This window comes from Mya arenaria, chromosome 9 (genome assembly GCF_026914265.1).
Source record: "Mya arenaria isolate MELC-2E11 chromosome 9, ASM2691426v1".
NCBI classification, from domain to species: domain Eukaryota; kingdom Metazoa; phylum Mollusca; class Bivalvia; order Myida; family Myidae; genus Mya; species Mya arenaria.
This window is the reverse complement of record NC_069130.1, coordinates 48,348,194-48,355,060: the sequence shown is the minus strand read 5'-3', so window position 1 is coordinate 48,355,060 and position 6,867 is coordinate 48,348,194.

Below are 6,867 nucleotides of genomic sequence, written 5' to 3'. Positions count from 1 at the left end.
ATAACCTGTGAATATATAAGTGATGCAGTTGCATGTTGCATTTTGTCAACCTGTGTGTGAATATATAAAAGTGTGTGTGATGTATTGACATGTTGCATTTGGTCAACCTGTGAATATACGTCTAATGTACATGCGACTGTCAGCTGGTGTGCCTATGTATATACATCTGATGTATTTGCAACTGTCAGTCTGTGTGCCTGTGTATATGCATCTGATGTATTTGCAACTGTCAGTCTGTGTACATGTGTATATACATCTGCTGTATTTGCAACTGTCATTTGGTGTGCCTGTGTATATACATCTGCTGTATTGGCAACTGTTATCTGGTGTGCCTGTGCATATACATCTGATGTATTTGCAACTGTCAGAGTGTGTGCCTGTGTATATACATCTGATGTATTTGCAACTGTCAGTCTGTGTACCTGTGTATACACATCTGATGTATTTGCAACTGTCAGTTGGTGTGTCTGTGCATATACATCTGCTGTATTTGCAACTGTCAGTTGGTGTGCCTATGTATATACATCTGATGTATTTGTAACTGTCAGCTGGTGTGCCTATGTATATACATCTGATGTATTTGCAACTGTCAGTCTGTGTGCCTGTGTATATACATCTGATGTATTTGAAACTGTCAGTTGGTGTGTCTGTGCATATACATCTGCTGTATTTGCAACTGTCAGTTGGTGTGCCTATGTATATACATCTGATGTATTTGCAACTGTCAGCTGGTGTGCCTATGTATATACATCTGTTATATTTGCAACTGTCAGTCTGTTTTCCTGTGTATATACATCTGATGTATTTGCAACTGTCAGTTGGTGTGTTTGTGCATATACATCTGCTGTATTTGCAACTGTCAGTTGGTGTGCCTGTGTATATACATCTGATGTATTTGCAACTGTCAGTTGGTGTGCCTGTGTATATACATCTGATGTATTTGTAACTGTCAGTCTGTGTGCCTGTGTATATACATCTGATGTATTTGCAACTGTCAGTTGGTGTGCCTGTGTATATACATCTGATGTATGTGTAACTGTCAGTATGTGTGCCTGTGTATATACTTCTGATGTATTTGTAACTATCAGTTTGTGTGCCTGTGTATATACATCTGCTGTATTTGCAACTGTCATTTGAAAAGCCTGTGCATATACATCTGCTGTATTTGCAACTGTCAGTTGGTGTGCCTATGTATATATATATCTGATGTATTTGCAACTGTCAGTTTGTGTGCCTGTGTATATACATCTGATGTATGTGTAACTGTCAGTCTGTGTGCCTGTGTATATACTTCTGATGTATTTGTAACTGTCAGTTTGTGTGCCTGTGTATATTCTTCTGATGTATTTGCAACTGTCAGTTGATGTTTCTGTGTATATGCTTCTGATGTATTTGCAACTGTCAGTTGGTGTGCCTGTGTATATACTTCTGATGTATTTGCAACTGTCAGTTGTTGTGCCTGTGTATATACTACTGATGTATTTGTAACTGTCAGTCTGTGTGCCTGTGTATATACATCTGATGTATTTGCAACTGTCAGTTGTTGTGCCTGTGTATATACATCTGATGTATTTACAACTGTCAGTTGCTGTGCCTGTGTATATACATCTGCTGTATTTGCAACTGTCATTTGAAATGCCTGTGCATATACATATTATGTATTTGCAACTGTCAATTAGTGAGCCTGTGTTTATACATCCGATGTATTTGCAACCAACTGGCATGTAGTGGTACTGTGTATACACTTCTGATGTATTTCCAACTGTCAGTTGGTGCGCCTTGGTATGTACATCTGATGTTTCTGCAACTGTCATTTGGTGCGCCTGTGTATACACATCTGATGTTTTGCAACTGTCAGTTTGTGTGCCTGTGTATATACATCTGATGTATTTGCGTGTGTTAGTTGGTGTGCCTGTGTATAAACATCCGATGTATTTGCAACTTTCAGTTTGTGTGCCTGTGTATAAACATCCGATGTATTTGCAACTGTCAGTTTGGTGCCTGTGTATATACATCTGATGTATTTGCGTGTGTCAGTTTGTGTGCCTGTGTATATACATCTGATGTATTTTCAACTGTCATTTGGCGCGCATGTGTATACACATCTGACGTATTTGCAACTTTCAGTTGGTGTGCTGTGTATTAACATCTGACGTATTTGCGAATGTCAGTTGGTGCGCCTGTGTAAACACATCTGATGTATTTGCGACTGTCAGTTGGTGCGCCTGTGTAAACACATCTGATGTGTTTGCAACTGTCAGTTGGTGTGCCTCAGCATATACATCTGACGTACTTGCAACTTTCTGTTGGTGTGCTGTGTATTAACATATGACGTACTTGCAACTGTCAGTTTTTGTGCCTGTGTATATACATCTGATGTATTTGCAACTGTAAGTTGATGCGCCTGTGTACACACATCTGATGTATTTGCAACTGTCAGTTGGTGTGCCTCTGCATATACATCTGATGTATTTGCAACTGTCAGTTGGTGTGCTGTGTATTAACATCTGACGTATTTGCAACTGTCAGTTGTTGTGCCTGTGTATATACATCTGATGTATTTGCAACTGTCAGTTGATGCGCCTGTGTATACACATCTGATGTATTTAAATCTGTCAGTTGGTCTGCCTCTGCATATACATCTGATGTATTTGCAACTTTCAGTTGATGTGCCTCTGCATATACATCTGCTGTATTTGCAACTTTCAGTTGGTGTGCCTGTGGATAAACATCTAATGTATTTGTTACTGTCAGTTGTTGTGCCTGTGTATATACATCTGCTGTATTTGCATCTTTCAGTTGGTGTGCATGAGCATAAACATCTGATGTATTTGCAACTGTCAATTGGTGCGCCTGTGTATATACATCTGATGTATTTGTAACCAACTGGCATGTGGTGTGACTGTGTATACATATCTAATGTATTTGCGACTGTCAGTTAATGTGCCTGTGTAAACACATCTGATATGTTTGCAACTGTCAGTTGCTGCGCCTGTGTATACACATCTGATGTATTTGCAACTGTCATTTTGTGCGCCTGTGTATAAACATCTGATGTATTTGCAACTGTCATTTTGTGCGCCTGTGTATACACATCTGGTGTATTTGCAACTGTCATTTTGTGCGCCTGTGTATACACATCTGATGTTTTTTGCATCTGTCATTTGATGCGCCTGTGTATACACATCTGATGTATCTGCAACTGTCAGTTGGTGTGCCTCAGCATATACATCTGACGTATTTGCAACTTTTAGTTGGTGTGCTGTGTATTATTATCTGACGTATTTGCAGCTGTCAGTTGTTGTGCCTGTGTATATACATCTGATGTATTTGCAACTGTCAGTTGATGCGCCTGTGTATACACATCTTATGTATTTGCATGTGTACATGTGTATTAACATCTGACGTATTTGCAACTATCAGTTGTTGTGCCTGTCTATATGCATCTAATGTATTTGCGACTGTCAGTTAATGCGCCTGTGTAAACACATCTGATATGTTTGCAACTGTCAGTTGCTGCGCCTGTGTATACACATCTGATGTATTTGCAACTGTCATTTTGAGCGCCCATGTATATTCATCTGATGTATTTGCAACTGTCAGTTGATGCGCCTGTGTATACACATCTGTGGTATTTGCAACTGTCAGTTGATGCGCCTGTGTATACACATCTGATGTATTTGCAACTGTCAGTTGGTGTGCCTCAGCATATACATCTGACGTATTTGCAACTTTCAGTTGGTGTGCTGTGTATTATTATCTGACGTATTTGCAGCTGTCAGTTGTTGTGCCTGTGTATATACATCTGATGTATTTGCAACTGTCAGTTGATGCGCCTGTGTATACACATCTTATGTATTTGCATCTGTCAGTTGGTGTGCCTCTGCATATACATCTGATGTATTTGCAACTTTCAGTTGGTGTGCCTCTGCATATACATCTGCTGTATTTGCAACTTTCTGTCGGTGTGCCTGTGGATATACATCTGATGTATTTGCAACTTTTATTTGATGCGCCTGTGTATACCCATCTGATATTTTTGCAACTGTCAGTTGGTATGACTGTGTATACACATCTGATGTATTTGCAACTTCAGTTGGTGTGCCTGTGTATATACATCTGATGTATTTGCAACTGTCAGTCTGTATGCCTGTGTATATACATCTGATGTATTTGTAACTGTCAGATGGTGTGCCTGTGTATATATCTATTGAATTCGCATGTGTCAGTTTGTGCGCTTGTGTATATACAAATGATTTATTTGCACGTGTTATTTCATTTACCTGTATTTTTTCTTGTACTGCATTTGCAGGTGTCATTTTGGTGTACCTGGGTTAATACACGCTGCGTATTTGCATGTGTCATTTGGCATACCCGTGTTTAACAAGCGGTGTTCATACATGTGGTGTTGTTATACTTGTCATCTAAGTGTACCGCGGTACATACATTTGATGTTTTACATGTGTCATTTGATGTGTGAGTATGCTTGATTAGTGTCGATAATACTTAATAATTCATTTCTGATCTGGCTGGGTTAAAAAAATCTGTTATTGTTAAAAAATGTTTGATGGGATTCCAAACACGCAGTAAGTTTTGTACCTCAGGTACCATTGTTTTTGTATTCACTGCGTAGTAGATAAATAACGCGTCATGGGTTTGCAGAGCTGTTCCAATGCTTATTGCAAACCGTTAAACTCCTAGTAAATGTACCGTGATCATGGACGTAGAATTGACACTACTGTGTTAACAGTACCATCATAAACGTGCAAATGTATGCGTTGCAGTTGTGGTACTTCCCCCTGCAACAATGTTATCACTTATGTTGTTTTAACAAGGCTATAGCATCATAATGCGTATTACTGTTGTCATTTTGTTTTTACTATAACAGGGTGAGGAATCACGTGATGGGTAAGGTAGCAGTGACTTAAGGGTCTGTGGTAAGGTAGTAGTGACTTAAGGGTCTGTGGTATGCAGTAGTGACTTAAGGGTCGGCCGTTAAGTGGCAGCGACTTAAGGGTCTGCAGTAAGGTAGCAGTGACTTATGGCCGGCCGTTAAGTGGCAGTGACTTAAGGGTCTGCAGTAAGGTAGCAGTGACTTAAGGGTCGGCCGTTAAGTGGCAGTGACTTAAGGGTTTGGGGTAAGGTAGCATTGACTTAAGGGTCTGTGGTAAGGATAACGGTGACTTCAAGGGTCGGCCGTTAAGTGGCAGTGACTTAAGGGTCTGCAGTAAGGTAGCAGTGACTTATGGTCGACCGTTAAGTGGCAGTGACTTAAGGCTCTGCAGTAAGGTAGCAGTGACTTAAGGGTCGGCCGTTAAGTAGCAGTGACTTAGGGTCTGTGGTAAGGATAACGGTGACTTCAAGGGTCGGCCGTTAACTGGCAGTGACTTAAGGCTTTGCAGTAAGGTAGCAGTGACTTATGGCCGGCCGTTAAGTGGCTGTGACTTAAGGCTCTGCAGTAAGGTAGCAGTGACTTATGGTCGGCCGTTAAGTGGCAGTGACTTAAGGGTCTGCAGTAAGGTAGCAGTGACTTAAGGGTCGGCCGCTAAGTGGCAGTGACTTAAGGGTATGGGGTAAGGTAGCAGTGACTTAAGGGTCTGCAGTAAGGTAGCAGTGACTTAAGGGTCGGCCGTTAACTGGCAGTGACTTAAGGCGCTGCAGTAATGTAGCAGTGACTTATGGCCGGCCGTAAAGTGGCAGTGACTTAAGGGTCTGCAGTAAGGTAGCAGTGACTTAAGGGTCGGCCGTTAAGTGACAGTGACTTAAGGGTATGGGGTAAGGTAGCAGTGACTTAAGGGTCTGTGGTAAGGATAACGGTGACTTCAAGGGTCGGCCGTTAAGTGACAGTGACTTAAGGCTCTGCAGTAAGGTAGCAGTGACTTATGGCCGGCCGTTAACTGGCAGTGACTTAAGGCTCTGCAGTAAGGTATCAGTGACTTATGGCCGGCCGTTAACTGGCAGTGACTTAAGGGTCTGCGGTGTGGTAACTGTGACTAAATGGTTGACCGTTATTTGGCAGTGACTTGAGGGTCTGCGGTAAGGTAACGGTGACGAAAGGGTCGGCCGATAAGAGGCAGTAACTTAAGGGTCTGCGGTAAGGTAACGGTGACTAAAGGGTCGGCCGATAAGTGGTAGTGACTTAAGGGTCTGCAGTAAGGTAACGGTGACGAAAGGGTCGGCCGATAAGTGGCAGTAACTTAAGGGTCTGCGGTAAGGTAACGGTGACGAAAGGGTCGGCCGATAAGTGGCAGTAACTTAAGGGTCTGCAGTAAGGTAACGGTGACTAAAGGGTAGTCCGATAAGTGGTAGTGACTTAAGTGTCTGCTGTAAGGTTACGGTGACTAAAGGGTTGACCGTTAAGTGGCAGTGACTTAAGTGGCAGTGGTAAGGTAACGTTGACTTAAGGGTCGGCTATAAAGTGGCAGTGACTTAAGGGTCGGCCATAAGGTGTCTGTGACTTGAGGGCAGGCCATAAGGTAACGGTGACTAAAGGGCAGGCCATAAAGTAACGGTGACTTAAGGGCAGGTCATGAGGTGACTGTCACTTAAGGGCAGGCCATAAGGTAACAGTGATTTAAGGGTCGGTCATAAGGTAGCAGTGACTTAAGGGTCTAACGGTGACTTAAGGGCAGGCCATAAGGTAACGGTGACTTAAGGGAGGGCCATAAGGTAACGGTGACGTAAGGGCAAGTCATGAGGTAACTGTGACTTAAGGGTCGGTCATAAGGTAACGGTGACTTGAGGGCAGTTCATGAGGTGACTGTGACTTAAGGGCAGGCCATAAGGTAACAGTGACTTAAGGGTCGGTCATAAGATAGCAGTGACTTAAGGGTCTAACGGTGACTTAAGGGCAGGCCATAAGGTAAC